The 16,305-nt window shown below is 43.3% G+C and overlaps 1 protein-coding gene across 7 annotated transcripts in view; it reads right to left on the minus strand.

Moving 5' to 3' along the window:
- The window catches only part of NEXN (nexilin F-actin binding protein), a 67,912-nt gene extending 53,122 nt beyond the window's left edge, over window positions 1–14,790 (minus strand). For 3 of the 7 annotated variants that reach the window (XM_021096442.1, XM_021096439.1, XM_005665376.3), the window contains exon 1: window positions 14,421–14,790. The gene's annotated coding sequence lies outside the window, so the exon portion shown is untranslated. Of the gene's footprint in view, window positions 1–13,903; window positions 14,097–14,420 lie in introns of those variants that run through there. The other 4 variants (XM_021096443.1, XM_021096444.1, XM_021096445.1 and 1 more) reach the window with 3 other exon arrangements.

Here is a 16,305-nt window from a genome sequence, read left to right on the forward strand (position 1 = left end):
CACCTACTCACTACTGCTCTGTGTTCCTTAATCCTGGACTATCACTCCAGCTCTGAGCATATGCACTGTGTAGCAAATCATGAACCAAACCTGAAATTCTCACCTGGGCTTTCAGGCCCTCTGCATGTTCCTTTAGACTCTCAGCTTCCCTGCTCTCCACCCCTTTCAACCTCCCACCTAGACAAATGCCTGCTTCCACCTCCAAGACATTTCTTAGGCCACTTCTTTAACCATATTTTCCCAAACTACCTAGAAATAGAAATAGTGATCTTATACACCTCACCCTAAGCATGGATGTTTTTGTTTTCCTTCAGTATCTGATCCCTCGAAATATGTTTAGGTTTCTGGATGCATCTGGTAAAAACTTTGAAACAATCTTAAAAAAAAAATTTTTTTTTTTTTTTTTTTGGTCTTTTTAGGGCCAGACCCGCAGCATATGGAAGTTCCCAGGCTAGGAGTCGAATTGGAGCTGCAGCTGGCAGCCTTCAACACAGCCACAGTAATGGAAGATTGGGGCAGCATCTGCGACCTACACCACAGCTCACGGCAATGCAGAATCCCCGACCCACTGAGTGACGCCAGGGATCAAACCTGCATCCTCATGGATACTAGTCAGATTCATTACTGCTGAGCTACAACGGGAACACCCAAACAATTTTTAATTAAGCAGATGTATTAGTCTAATCTATCTTCTCTATTTAACTTTTTGTTATAGAAAATTTCAAGCATATACAAAATTAAGAGACTAATATAATGAACCCCCTTATACCCATCACAAAGCTTCAACAATTACCTGCTTTTTCCATTGTCTTCAGTGGCACAAAGTCTGCTTCCACCTCCAAGACAATTCTTCTTTCATTTACTCTGTCCAGTATGTTTTAGCATAATGCCCAAATATTTACAGATGCTTTAAATCCCACTCCAGCTGCACCCACCACGTTCTAGGCACTATACAGTACATCCTCCTGTCTCCTAGAATTATGCCCAGAATCAAGCCCCATAACTCCTTTTTTCTTTTTTTAAGGACCACACCCACAGCATATGGAAGTTGCCAGCCTAGGTCTCCAATCGGAGCGGTAGCCACCGGCCTACACCACAGCCACAACAATGCAGGATCCCAGCCACATCCGCAACCTACACCACAGCTCCTTAACCCACTGAGTGAGGCCAGGGATCAACCTGTGTCCTCATGGATACTAGTCAAGTTAGTAACCACTGAACCACAATGGGAACTCCCAAGAAGACTTTAAAGTAACCAAAGAAAATTGGCAAGTGTTCATTTGATGAAGTCATTAATAAAATTTCTATACATATCAATAAAATGTAAGTACTGTTTTAAAGTTACCATACATCAGAGGAAAGACCTGGTGTATCTGGACTAAATAAAGAAGAATGGAAACTAACAATTGAATTCCTATTTTGTGCCGTACACTAGGTATTTTGCATGTTATTTCATAAATTGGAGGTGATGAGTATGACAGAACTAAGTACTCCCATTTGCAAAGGGATATGATAAACAACAAGGTCCTATAGCACAGGGAATTATGTCCAATAATCCTGTGACAAATCATAACGCAAAAGAATATCAATAAGAATGTATACATGATTATTGAATCTCTTTGCTGTACAGAGGAAATTAACTTTGTAAATCAAGTATACTCTAATAAAATTTTTCATGATTTCTTCTTTTTTTTTTTTTTTTTTTTTTGCTTTTTTAGGGCCACATCCACAGCACATGGAGGTTCCCAGGCTATGGGTCAAATCAGAGCTGTGGCAGCCAGCCTATACCACAGCCACAGCAACACAGGATCCAAGCCATGTCTTCGACCTACACCACAGCTCATGGCAATGCCGGATCTGTAACCCACTGAGCAAGGCCAGTGATCGAACCTGCAACCTCATGGTTCCTCGTCGGAACTGTTTCCACACGCCACGTGGGGAACTCTTATGATTTCTTTTTTTTGTCTTTTTTTTTTTTTTTTTTTTTAGGGCTGCAGCTGCAGCATATGGAAGTTCCCAGGCCAGGGGTCTAAGTGGACCTACCCCTGTCTGCCTGCACTGATAGCCACAGCAACACTGGATCCAAGCAGTGTCTGTGACCTACACCACAGCTCAAAGCAACGCCATATCCTTAATCCTCTGAAAGAGGCCAGGGATTGAACCTACGTCTTCACGGATAGTAGTCAGATTCATCATCACTGAGCCATGAGGGGAACTCCCTACTCTAATAAAATTTTTAAAAGACAAATAAAAACAGAATAAATGGGAAATGAAGCTATTAGCTAAAATGAATAAATATGTATTATTAATTGAAAAAACAATTATTAAACATCCTTCTATAATGTGCTAGACAGTGTAAGGCACTGCATATACAAAGATGAATAAAGAATAAAATGTCTCTTTTCATGAAGCTCATAGACCACATGGGATAAATGATAATTACCAAGAAAATATTAAAAGGCTAAATTTTTACTTAGAAAATGATTTAATTTAATAGCATCTGAAAGTATGAAAAACACATAAAAATAAGCTCTCTTATATTAAAGAAAAATGTCTCCCCTGGAAGAAAGGGTATGAATTAGAAGAGCAATTCTCAAACTTTTTGAGTTCAGGGCCTGATATCTGGGCCTGCTGTTACCGAGGAGCCCAGAGAGCCTTGGTTTAAATAGATTATACATATTTAATGTTGGAAATTAAAAGGATTTTTTTTTTTTTGTCTTTTTTAGGGCCACGCCCATGGCATATGGAGGTTCCCAGGTTAGGGATTGAAGAGTCAAAGCTGTAGCCGCCGGCCTACACCACAGCCATAGCAATGCAGGATCCGAGCCGTGTCTGTGACCTACACCACAGATCACAGCAATGCCAGATTCTTAACCCAGTGATCAAGGCCAGGAATCAAACCTGCACCCTCATGGATACCAGTCAGATTTGTTTCCGCTGGGCCACAACGGGAACTCCCTAAAACCCAATTTTCAAATAGGTATTTATTAAGTGATTTAAAATGACAGTAACAAACCCATTACGTATCAACATAAACATATTTTATGAAAAATAACTATATTTTCCAAAACAAAAAATTAGAAGAGTGCCACTGTTTTACATTTTTGTGCTTCTTTTTAATATCTGGATTTGTAAAAGGCAGGTATATTCTCACAACGGCTTCTGCATTCCAACTTAATGATATGTTGTTTTGACTGAAGTATAGAAAGAAAATAAGCCTCATACAGATATGCAGTTGGAAAAGGAAGGACTTCATGGGTCCCTAAAGGGTCCCAGGGACTCCCAAGGATGCTAAAGCACATTCTGAGATTTGCTGAATTACGGGAAAAAAGCATTCTATCAAATCATGTCAGTTATCATTCTAAAAAGAAAGAAGACTTCCTTGTGTATTTTAGAATGCTAAATGAAGATTTGTTTAACAACTTTACTCCAATCCTCAGTAACATAAATGCCAAAAGATTTTATATCTGGAATTGGAATCTCACAGACTCCTTTTTTTTTTTTTGGCCGCACTCATGGCACACGGAAGTCTCCAGGCCAGGAACTGAACCTGAACCACAGCTGTGAACTATGCCATAGCTGTGGCAACACCGGGTCCTTTAACCCACTGCTGGGCTAGGGATCGAACCTGCACCTCTGCAGCAACCCGGGGCTTCTGCAGTAAAACAGCAGGGATGCCTCACAGACTTTTCTTCATCCAGTATTAAGTGAATTTTCTTCTCTCTGAGCAAGCAGATGCAATGTCTTTAGCCACCTTCAAGGGGCAGCAGCCACACAACAATTATGCCACTGGACTTTTCTAAGTGGCTATGACCTCAGGCAAGCCAGAATGGTTATCAAGAATAAACGAAAACACTGACCAAAGGATAAGGTTGAACACGTGGTTCATCAACAAAACTTTGGCCATAATAAAAGGATATGAAGGGATTTAAAAATGCCATTCTAGGAGTTCCCGTCGTGGTGCAGTGGTTAACGAATCCGACTAGGAACCATGAGGTTGCAGGTTCGATCCCCGGCCTTGCTCAGTGGGTTAAGGGTCCGGCGTTGCCGTGAGCTGTGGTGTAGGTCACAGATGCGGCTCAGATCCCGCGTTGCTGTGGCTCTGGTCAAATTGGTACCCCTAGCCTGGGAACCTCCATATGCCACAGGAGCAGCCCAAGAAATGGCAAAAAGACAAAAAAAAAAAAAAAAAGCCATTCTAGCATACTAAGCATTCATGTTAAATGAAGATAAATAAGTATTCATCATAGGTGTCAGAAGGGAATCTTACAATATTACTACAGTCTGGCTATGATTTACCAAAAATGCATTTTTTTTCAAACTTGACAGATTAGGTCTGTATTTACAATATAGTCTTTTTGTGAGGAGACATTATGTGTACCAGACATTATGCCTGACGATGTTATACAAAATATATGTGACAGCTTTTGAAACCAAGTAGCTGTGTTAGGAAAAATAGATGGGACCACAACTAATTATAATGCAAAGTAGTAAGTGCTATTACAGTGGGACTTGTACAGAAATACGGAAAAGACGGTGGTGGGGTTAAGGAGGAGGTTGGGGTTGCACAGAGACAGATAGTGACATTTGACTTAGACCTTGAAGTAGGATTTCACCAAGTAAAAGGGAGAGTAAGGGCATCCAGGCAAAAGAAGCCACATGAACAAAACTACCGATGCCTGAGAGCCCATTGCAAATTTGGGAACATAGAAGTTCCCAGAGAAATTATGTCAACTAGAAAGACAGGCTGGGGCAAAATGGAAAGATTCCTAAGGCCATATTAAGGAAAAGTTTAGCCTTGAACCTACAGTCAACAGGGAGCCAGCAAAGGATTTTTTAAGCAGAAATGTAACATAATGAGACAGGTATGCTAGAAAGAAAAAGAGAGAGACTCTGATAGCAGCGCAGAAAATTGGAACAAAGTGAGGAAAGACTACAGGGAAGAGGACAAGTCCAATGATCTTGGTAGGAAAAGATGAGGGCCTGAGTTAAGGCAGTAGCATTAGCAATGAAAAGTTGGACTAGGCATTTTAGAAGTAGAATTGACAAGACATGGTGACCCATTCATTCATTTACTGAGCAAGTATTTATTAAGCTCCTGCTATATGAAAGGACCATCCTTGGCTACCAAGAAATGAAAGTGAACAAAAAAGACAAAGTCCCGGGAGTTCCTGTTGTTGCTCAGCGGTAACGAACCCAACTAGTACCCATGAGGATGTGGGTTCAATCCCTGGCCTCACTCAGTGGTTTAAGGATCCAGTGTTGCCGTGAGCTGTGGTGTAGGTCACAGACTCGGTTCGGATAGGATTGATCACAAATGCAACTCGAATTGGATCCAAGATGCGGCTTGGATTGGAGTTGCTGTGGCTGTGGCATAGGCTGGCAGCTACAGCTCCGATGAGACCCCTAGCCTGGGAACTTCCATATGCCCTAAAAAGCAAAAAATAAAAAGACAAAGTTCCCCAGGGAACTCACACTGCAATGGAGCATCTGTCTGGCCAACTAGATTTGGAAGGGAGAGGTGAGGAGAGGAATATTGTCAAGATTTAGTTCAAGGTATTAAGTTTGAGCAAATAGGTGGACAGAGCTACCATTAAAAGCACGTTTTAAGGAGGTCCCCAAATTAGTTTTAAACAGGTTTTACCACCATTTGGGATTTTTTTATACATGTTCTAAGAATATGGGTTTTTAGAGATCATTAGTTAAGGACCTTAAAGATCACTTAGTCCAAACCAATCATCTACCATATGAAAAAACAAGAGGCTCAGAAAGATGCAGTGACCAATACAAGGTTGCAAACCTGTTCAGTAGCAGAAAAAGAAACTAGACTCCAGGTTTCTTGACTTCTACTCAATTACTCATGGCATTCTATCATTCTCCATCTTGACCTAAAAGTACATTATAAACACACACAAACTACATATATATACTCAAATTGGTATTAACTGGCATACAATTAATGAGATAGGCTATATAGGCTTCAGGAAATTTTTGAAAATTTCCTTTTTTTTTTTTTTTTTTTTTGTCTTTTTGTCTTTTTAGGGCCGCACCCACGGCATATGGAGGTTCCCAGGCTAGGGGTCTAATTGGAGCTACAGCTGCAAACTATGCCACAGCTACAGCAACGCTGGATCCTTAACCCACTGAGCGAGGCCAGGGATTGAACTCACAACCTCATGGTTCCTAGTTGGATTCGTTTCTGCTGTGCCACGACGGGAACTCCTGAAAATGTCTTAATGGCTTGATAAAATATGTTTGAAGAATTGCAGGGGAGATGGAGTGGGAGTTTGGGGTTAGCAAATGCAAACTAGTAGATACATAATAGATAAACAAGGCAGTCCTATGGCATAGCATGGGGAACTATGCTCTGTCAATATCCTGTAATAAACCATAATGGAAAATGTCACATAATATATACTGAGTCACTTTGCTATACAGTAGAGATTAACACACTGCACTTCAATAAAGAGAAAAAAAGAGTATACTTTTGAGTTGTTATGAAATAATTTCCAGGTTGAATATGAAAGTATAAAGCTCAAGCTGTGAGACAATATATGTCTCATAATAGAATAAAGTATTGAATACAACAGAAGTTCCCTGGTAGCTCAGAGGGTTGAGGATCCAGCATCGTCTCTGATGTGGCTTGGGTGACTGCTGTGATGCAGTTTGATTCCTGGCCCAGGAACTCTCACCAGCCACAGGTGCGGTCAAAAAAATATTAAGTACAAGAGATCATCTTAAAATATGTACACTAATATTTCTGTTCTAGAATTTCACTGGGCCTATATTTGCCCTCTAAATTTTCTAAATTTAATTACTTGACTTTTTTAGATAGGTACTTCAAGAAGCAAATAATGCAGGAATCAAGAAAAGAATGTTAGGAATCCCCATTGTGGCTCAGTGGTTAATGAATCCGACTAGAACCATGAGGTTGCAGGTTCAATCCCTGGCTTTGCTCAGTGGTTTAAGAATCCGGTGTTGCCGTGAGCTGTGTGTAGGTCGCGAACGAGGCTCAGATCTGGAGTTGCAGTGGCTCTGGTGTAGGCCAGCAGTTACAGCTCCAATTAGACCCCTAGCCTAGTAACCTCCATATGCTGCAGAAGCGGCCCCAGAAAAGTCAAAAAAAGACCAAAAAAAAAAAAAAAAAAAGAAAAGAAAAGATGTTAAATCACAGCTCTCTCATTTACAGTAACTACTGTTAATGTATTATCTCCTTTCCTAAGGAGAACAGAACTGTCAAGGAAGTGACATCTTTAAATCTGCATTTCATTAAACTCAAGTAAACTCTTTGTCTCAATTTTTCATAAGGTTTTAGGCAGAACACAACCATGTACTACAAGTAACTGTTAAACCTACCTCTTTACACTCTTTGGAACAAACAACATCATCTTGAGCTTCATAAAATGTGAACCTAAATTTTTTTATCATTTTTCACTTGTACAAGAAATATAAACAAGTGTTATGGAACTTTATTCCATTTAATGAGGTTGTAATATTATACTTTAAAAATTATATTACACGAGTTCCCCTTGTGGCTCAGCCGGTTAAGAACCCACTAATATCCATGAGGATGTGAGTTCAATCCCTGGCCTCTCTCAGGGGTTAAAGGATCCAGTGTTGCTGCAAGCTATGGCATAGGTCATAGATGCAGCTCTGATCCAGTGTTGCTGTGGCTGTTGTGTAACCTGGCAGCTGCGGCTCCGATTCCACCCCTAGCCTGGGAGCCTCCAAATGCCACAAGCGTGGCCCTAAAAAGCCCCCCAAAACTATATTACAATAATCATAAACTTCATCACAATTCAAAAATAAGAAATTAGATCCTATTTGACCTATTTGAAAATGAGATTTTTCCTCCTACCAATAAACAATTCCTCACTGATAATCAAGAATCTTTTTTTTTCTTGTTTTATTATTTTAATTTTTTTCCACTGTACAGCATGGGGGCCAAGTTCCTCTTACATGTATACATTTTTTCCCCCACCCTTTGTTCTGTTGCAACATGAGTATCTAGACAAAGTTCTCAATGCTACTCAGCAGGATCTCCTTGTAAATCTATTCTAAGTTGTGTCTGATAAGCCCAAGTTCCCGACCCCTCCCACTCCCTCCCTCTCCCATCAGGCAGCCACAAGTCTTTTCTCCAAGTCCATGATTTTCTTTTCTAAGGAGATGTTCATTTGTGCTGGATATCAGATTCCAGTTATAAGTGATATCATATGGTATTTGTCTTTGTCTTTCTGGTTCATTTCACTCAGTATGAGATTCTCTAGTTCCATCCATGTTGCTGCAAATGGCATTATGTCATTCTTTTTTATGGCTGAGTAGTATTCCATTGTGTATATATACCACATCTTCCGAATCCAATCCTCTGTCGATGGACATTTGGGTTGTTTCCATGTCCTGGCTATTGTGAATAGTGCTGCAATGAACATGCAGGTGAATGTGTCTCTTTTAAGTAGAGTTTTGTCTGGATAGATGCCCAAGAGTGGGATTGCGGGGTCATATGGAAGTTCTATGTATAAGAATCTTATTTTTAACCTGCCTTGACATTCCTCTGTAATTATAATCTATGATACTTTGTACTCATATGACTGTACATGATATTTTTCAAAGAGCATTCACCATACTGTGGGCCCTGAAAGGTAAGACCTGTGTTCTACCTGGGTCTTTATCTTTAGCGTCTCACACAACAACGAGGACACGGGACTAACTCAATTCACAGTTGAGAGAGAGGATGAATAACAAAGAGCAGGAAAAGTGTCTGATCCAAAATCAGATTATCTCCATAAGGAGGGCTGATGAGGAGGATGAATAAATGAATGAACGAACAAAGTTACATAAAGTAAAATAAAATGGAGCGAGTTTACATTCAACTAGATATCACGAAAAGCTAGAAACATGAGCCTTCAGGAGGTCGGCTTCCCAAGCAAATGGATGTGATAATTTCTGGAGAAGCCTGGGCTTTTTTACCCTCTCTTCAAGTGGAAGATGGCCTTTCAATGAAGGACAGAGCTGGGAAGGTGAAGATCCAGGCCTCTGGCTCCTAACAAGCGGGTGGGGTGGCGAAGGCAGGAGAGTAGTTAACTCTGCTTCATGGCCAATGTCTGGGGGTCACAAAAACTCTCCTAAACACTTTCGATTTTTCTTCTTTTTTTAAATTTTTGGTTATGCCCGCAGCATGTGAAGTTCCTGAGCAGGGCTCGAACCCACGCCACAGCAGCAACCTGAGCCACCCAGTGACAGCACTGGATTCTTAACTAGCTACACCACAAAAGAAATCCCTAAACACTTCTAAGATGGGGCAGAAGTAGGATTACTTAAGAGTTCCTAGGAAAGAGTCCTTTCCCAGAAATATCTTCCCTTTGCTTTCTAAAATCCCACCACTTAAAAATATTTTGTTTCAGGGAGTTGCCCAGTGACTCAGTGGGTTAAAGATCTGTTGCAGCTCAGGTCATTGCTATGGTGCAGATTTGATCCCTGGCCTGGGAACTTCAGCATGCTGCAGGTACAGCCGAAAAATTTTTTTTGCTTTAGTTCTCAAAACATGGTTCCTTTCAGCTCAGCTGACACTAGCAGCTTCCCATTTCCACGACCACATTATTTAAGAGAAGGATTGCTAACTAAAATATATCTACAACTTTTTTTTTCTTTTTGTATTTTTAGGGGCACACCTGCAGCATTTGGAAGTTCCCAGGCTAGGGGTCGAATTGGAGTTGTAGCTCCACCAATGCCTACAGCACAGCCACAGCAATGCGGGATCCAAGCCACGTCTGCGACCTACACCACAGCTCATGATAATGCCAGATACCTAATCCACTGATCAAGGCCAGGGATTGAAATTGCATCCTCATGGATACTAGTCGGGTTCATTACCACTGAGGCACAGTGGGAACTCCGTATATATCTACAACAATTAAAGTCCAGATTCCTAATGCCTAGTCCAGCAGCAGACTTTCCATCATATCATGGCTTCAGACTTGCCCTACTTAGATAAAGGCCCTGCATATTCAAGAGTCCAGGTAATGTAAGTTAATGTTATGTGGTATAATTGACACGTAATGTAAATAAGCCATGAGTAGCTGGCAAACAATAGGGAATGATGGAGACTATATCAAAAGGAACTGTATATCCTGAGGAGGGAGCCACTACTTAGTTCCAGGGTGTTCTTGCTATGTTGAAATGTGGACCCAGTTGTTTTTGTTTTTGGTTTTTTTTTGTCTTTCTGCCATTTCTTGGGCCGCTCCCTCAGCATATGGAGGTTCCCAGGTGAGGGGTCGAATCAGAGCTGTAGCCACTCACCTACACCACAGCCACAGCAACGCAGGATCCGAGCCGCCTCTGCAACCTACACCACAGCTCACAGCAATGCCAGATCCTTAACCCACTGAGCAAGGCCAGGGATCAAACCTGTAACCTCATGGTTCCTAGTCGGATTCGTTAACCACTGCGCCACGACGGGAACTCCATGTGGACCCAGTTTTGTTAAGATCTTCTAATCTTTCAAGAAAGGCTGAAAAGCCACATTTTAATATAAAATGTACCAATTTTTTAAATTTTCTTTTTATGACCACACCTGGAGCAGGTGGGGCTCCCAAGCTAGGGGTTAAAGCAGAGCCATAGCTGCCAGCCTATGCCACTGCCACAGCAACATGGGATCCCAGCCGCATCTGCAACCTACACCACAGCTCACAGCAGTGCGAACGCTTTAACCTACTGAGCAAGGCCAGAGATCGAACCCACATCCTCATGGACACTATGTCAGGTTCTTAACCTGCTAAGCCACAACAGAAACTCCTAAAATGTTCTCATTTTTAAGCATGTCTGTGACTGAAGGTGGCTTTTGGCTGCCAATTTGTGGCCCCTGATCTAAATGAACAAGCAACACTGAGACAATGCAGAGAGACAAAGGGGAGGCCTATTTCAGCCAGAAAGAGGGAGGCAGGGTCAAAGGGGCGGAAAGGGCAGGGAAGAGGCACAGAATGGAAGGTGGAAATAAAATTTCACCAACCTCAAAACCTGGGCTAGGGAAATCCAATCTCCTTCTCTTCTAATCTGAGAACAAGCAGGAAGAGATGACAAACGCAAGAAAAGGAGGGGAGGGGAGAAAAAGAACCAACCATTGAACACTTACTCAATGGCAGGTATTGTACAAGATGTTTTCACATATATATTTTCAGTAAGATATGGCAATTCCAGAAAAAAAGTTCTGTGTATAGGGAAAAGAGGGGACCACATCAAAGTACTAAGGTTGGGTTTTCTTTTTTTGCCCCCCTCCCCTACCTCCCCGCCCTGACCCATGGGGAAGTTCCGGGGCCAGGGATTGAACTTGCGCCATCGTAGTGACCTGAGCCACTGCAGTGACCATGCCGGATCCTCTACCCACTGTGCACAAGAGAACGCCCCAAATACTAACAGTTTATGTGCCAGATGGTGACAGCCCCCTTTTCAGTTCTCCACAATTTGTTGTTGCTGTTCTCCATAATTGTTAACCATGAATATAACCATGGTTGTATTAACTTTATAATAAAATAAGTTCAACTGAAAGTTAAATAAGTTGGATTTTGGGGGGAAAATCCACCTATCCTAGAGTGTAGAAAATATACCACCATAAGTCAAGCCAAACTATGCTCTGAGTATTTAAATAGAAAGAGAAAATATAACAATTCTAAGTGCATGTAAATAATATGTAAGTTTGCAATTACAAAACTAGAGGAAACAGAACATGAAAGAAACTACACAGGTGATGTAGCCCACAGATTGATTAAATAAGAACAGAAATGTGAAACTGTTAAGAATGTTGTAGGTCATTTTTTTTCTGTCTCAATTATGAGGTCAACTACTAAGATTTTTGTGTGTGTGGGAGTTCCCGTCGTCGCACAGTGGTTAACGAATCCGACTAGGAACCATGAGGTTGTGGGTTCGATCCCTGGCCTTGCTCAATGGGTTAAGGGTCTGGCGTTGCTGTGCACTGTGTAGGTTGCAGATGCAGCTCGGATCCCGCGTTGCTGTGGCTGTGGTGTAGGCGAGTGGCTACAGCTCTGATTCGACCCCTAGCCTGGGAACCTCCATATGCCGAGGGAACGGCTCAAGAAATGGCAAAAAAAAAGACTTTTAGATATCTGCCCATCTGTTACATACTTTTCTACACCTACTACGTTGCTTTCTTTCTTTTAGGCTTTTTTTTGTGTGTGTCTTTTTAGGGCCGCACCTGCGGCATATGGAGGTTCCCAGGCTAGGGGTCCAATCAGAGCTGTAGCCGCTGGCCTACACCAGAGCTACAGCAACGCGAGATCCAATCCGTGTCTGTGATCATGGCAACGCCGGATCCTTAACCCACTAAGCAAGGCCAGGGATGGAATCTGCATCCTCATGGATGCTAGTTGGGTTTGTTAATCACTGAGCCACAATGGGAACTCCTAGGCATGTATTTTTATTTAAATAATACTTTTAGTTGCCTTTAGGGTATTTCAAAGATCATGGTTGTTTTTTGTTTGTTTGCTGTTTTCCCCTAAATGAAGCAGTATCTCATTTCAGGCCACTTGGCTTCTTTCTAAGCAATCTCAACCTCCAAATCTCTTCCCAATATACATATGCAATTTTCATTCTGTTCACAAATGAAACCCTAACCTAAATACTTCAAAAGTAATCTCAGGGGAAAAATACTGTTCAAAAACCTAGATAATGCATTCCTTTCGTTGATGCCAAATATAGTCATCTCAAGATGACATACATTTTGACAATGATCAGTCTTACACATCAAATTTTCAAAAATAGCAAAGATTCCATTTTAAGGTGAAGAGGAAAAATCGCTCACTTCACTACATTTCAGCTTAAAATGGATGTTAAAATGGGACTCTTCTATGAAAAACTGAGTTACATCAATCAATACTGTATCAAGGGAAACTGGATTTGAAAGAATTTTGTTGTGGTTTTTGCTGAGGGCTCTTTAAGGGGGTCATTGCAGATAAAATACAAAATTGCCCACATTTTTCCTGAAGTTATTCTGGTCAAAATGGAAATTATCTTCAAAAATGGGGGGCTAATAGCTATGAGAAAGCAGCTTAATTACATTAAATAATCAAAGTTCATTTATCCTCAATATACACCTCCTCAAAAAAAAAACCTTGTCCCTCAGTTTATTATGTATTTTTCCACCCTACTGCACCTCAAAACTCAAAAGAATTTATGAGACTTAGAGGTATTCTGAGTTTTCTTATGGCAGCAATTTAACCTGTAAAAGGATTAGGGGGAAAATAATGTGGTTCACGCAACATGGGTGACTAAGATGGTATAAATACTTAAGTTTATTTAATCATAGTATCCAGCACATAGTTATGCTGTGACTCCGAGGCCAATAGGCCCACACATGAATTCATTAACAAAATTTAGCTGATGAATGATGCTCTCGCTGCTTTGCTCATGGAACAAATTTCTTTCTTATGGCTTATTTCCTTTCTCTACCTGCCTCTTTCCCAAGGACAGACATTTTGTTAGGACACATCCTTGTGCTATTTTTATCTTGTTCCTTCTATCCTTCCCCTCCTGTCCCTCTCTCCTCCCCCCATACCCCTTTTCCAACTCCCTTTGTTCACTTTATGGACCTTAAATAAATGATAGGAAGATCTTGAAGCCACTGCCACAATCAACTAACCTCTCCACTTGATTATTTTCTTTCCAAACGCCATTAATAAAGTTTTAGCATCTGTAGAGCATTTCATAGTTTACAAACACAGTTGGAATGGCTCGGCGTTTTCAAACAGCATCTAGACAGGGAGGTCTCCAGAGGTGACTACATGATCCACTCCAAGCTCCAGCTCCAGTTGCACTACACCCAACATCCGACCTCAGACAGAATCACCAAACACTTGTTTGGAAGGAGGGGGCAGATGATGGGCTGTTAAATTACCTTTCACTCCCCAGCCTCCACAGGGACCGATCAGGGATGATTTCTCTTAAAAACTACAGCCACTGCGGGCGAGAGACCGATACCACGCCGGGGGCACGTGGTGGGACGAAACGGCACTTTCCCTGCTCGGACCCCAGGGACAGAGCGAGGGGACCGGCACCCGCTCCGCTGCAGGAGGGCTCAATCCCCGCAGGACTGAGAAAGCTCCCGAAACTCCTCGGCCGGGGCGCGAGCCAAGCTGAAGCCGCGGAGCCGAGCAAGGAAATCGCGGCCAGGAGCCCGAGGCCGGTGACCGCGGAGCGACAGCCAGGCCGACCTCGGTCCGCCCTCTGCCGAGCCCCCGGGACGCGGCTCCTGGGACCGGATCGCTCGCGCCGGGGACCAGCGCCTCGCCACAGCTGGATGGAGCCCGGCCAGCAGCCGGGGCGAGTGTCCCCGCAGCCCCCGCCCGCCACCCGGGGGAGCCGACGACTCGGTCTCGGCCGCCCCCGCCCCACGGCCCCCCGACTCGTCTCACCCGCCTCAAGCCGAGAACACGCCAAGGTCCGGGATGCGCTCGGGGAAGCTGTGCGCGTCAGGCGCCGGGGGGTGGGTAGGGGTCCGGGCGCTCCGGACGCTGCCGCCGACGCTCCAGCCGCTGCGAGCCCTCTGGCCGCCGCCGCTGTCTCCGGCAGCAAGTTTCCATAAAAGTCCTGGTGCGCAGCCTGTTCCCGCATTCCAGGCGGGCCCAGCGCCGGCTGCAGCTGTTCCAAAACACGAGGCCAGTTCCCCCAACCCCCCGCCTCCGCCGTATCGCCCGGAGGGGGGTGGAGGGCCGAGGAGGGAGGCGGGCGAGGGGAGCGGCGGCTGCCAACTTTCCGCCTGGACTTGCGGGTTGCCGGGCTCCGGGGGCTGGTCCCCCTCCCCCTCGGATCGGCCTCCACCTCCCCGGTCCAGGGAAAAGAGGCTGCCTCCCCGGTGGGAACCGAGAGCTGCTGAAATGGGATTCACAAACTGGCTGCAGCTGCCTCCCCCCAACCCACAGCTGGTTTGCGCTGGGGCCCACTTCTGCTGCTCTTCCAGTTCTGGTTTCTAAGAAGCAAACCACTCACTACCTTATCTTCACCCAAAGCGTTGACCTTCCACCAAATTTTATTGTTGAGAGCAGAGGGCAGCAGACTGGGGACCACTTCATCTGTCTGTTGGTCTCCTTTTCTTTCCTTTTTTTTTTTTTTCCTTTGGCAAATTGATTTCACCACTCAGTAAAGAGTCACAACCCTCAGTTTATTTTTTATTTTTTCTTGTCTTTTTAAGTCCACACCTGCGGCATATGGAAGTTCCCAGACTAGGGTCTAATGGGAGCTGCAGCTGTGGGCCTACACCACAGCAACCGCCAGATCTGAGCCTTCTGTGACCTACCACTACAGCTCAGGGCAAAACAGGATCCTTAATCCACTGATCCAGGCCAGGGATGGAACCTGGGTTGTCATGGATACTAGTCGGGTTCATTACCACTGAGCCACCATGGGAACTCTGGTCTCCTTTTCTTGGTTCTTGTCTTTAGCTCCAAAGAAAATGGTTGATAGAGAAAAGTAGAAGAAAAAGAGGAAAAAGCATGGGGGGGACATAAAAATAAATATTTATATAATCTTCCAATTTTCCTTAATTGAAGGTAAATCATCTCTGGTCTTTCTAAATCTAAATTAAGGCATCTTGCAAATTTTAGCACCGCAGCACAACCTGGATCACCAGCCTGTCAATTAAACCCTTCTGATAACCTACATTAAAACCTGAAATACTCATCCAGAGGGAACAATTTCCTGGTGGGCAAATCTGCAGTTCTCCACTGCATGTGAAAAATGAATATAAATTTAATGAATGGGAGTTCTCCTCGTGGCTCAGCAGTTAATGACTAGACTAGGATCCACAAGGATGTGGGTTCGATCCCTGGCCTCTATTAGTGGGTTAACAATCTGGCGTTGCGGTGAGCTGTGGTGTGTCAAAGACACAGCTCAGATTCCCCATTGCTGTGGCTGTGGCGTAGGCTGGAGCTGCAGCTCGATTCGACCTCTAGCCTGGAAACTTTCCTATGCCACAGGTGCAGACCTAAAAAGAAAAAAAGAAAAAAAAAATTTCATACACGAATGAGCAAAATTGAACTAGCATCCACACAGATAAAGCAGGGACAGCGAAGTCCAACTTCCAGTCCCGGCAGGCAGTGGTGATCAGCTTATATTTTTAGGCGTGTTGAAAAGGCCTTCTGGTCTTAAATGTAACTTTCCTTCTCTACCCCATCCCCATACACTATTTAGTCAGGGTGGATATTCTTTTAAGAAGTAGAAGCTGTTCATTCTTCAATTAGAGAAAAGTTTTAGATTGGTCATTAAAAGAGCTCTTTAAATTTTAACACAGATTAGAGTGGC

Source organism: Sus scrofa, chromosome 6 (genome assembly GCF_000003025.6).
Source record: "Sus scrofa isolate TJ Tabasco breed Duroc chromosome 6, Sscrofa11.1, whole genome shotgun sequence".
Taxonomy (NCBI): domain Eukaryota; kingdom Metazoa; phylum Chordata; class Mammalia; order Artiodactyla; family Suidae; genus Sus; species Sus scrofa.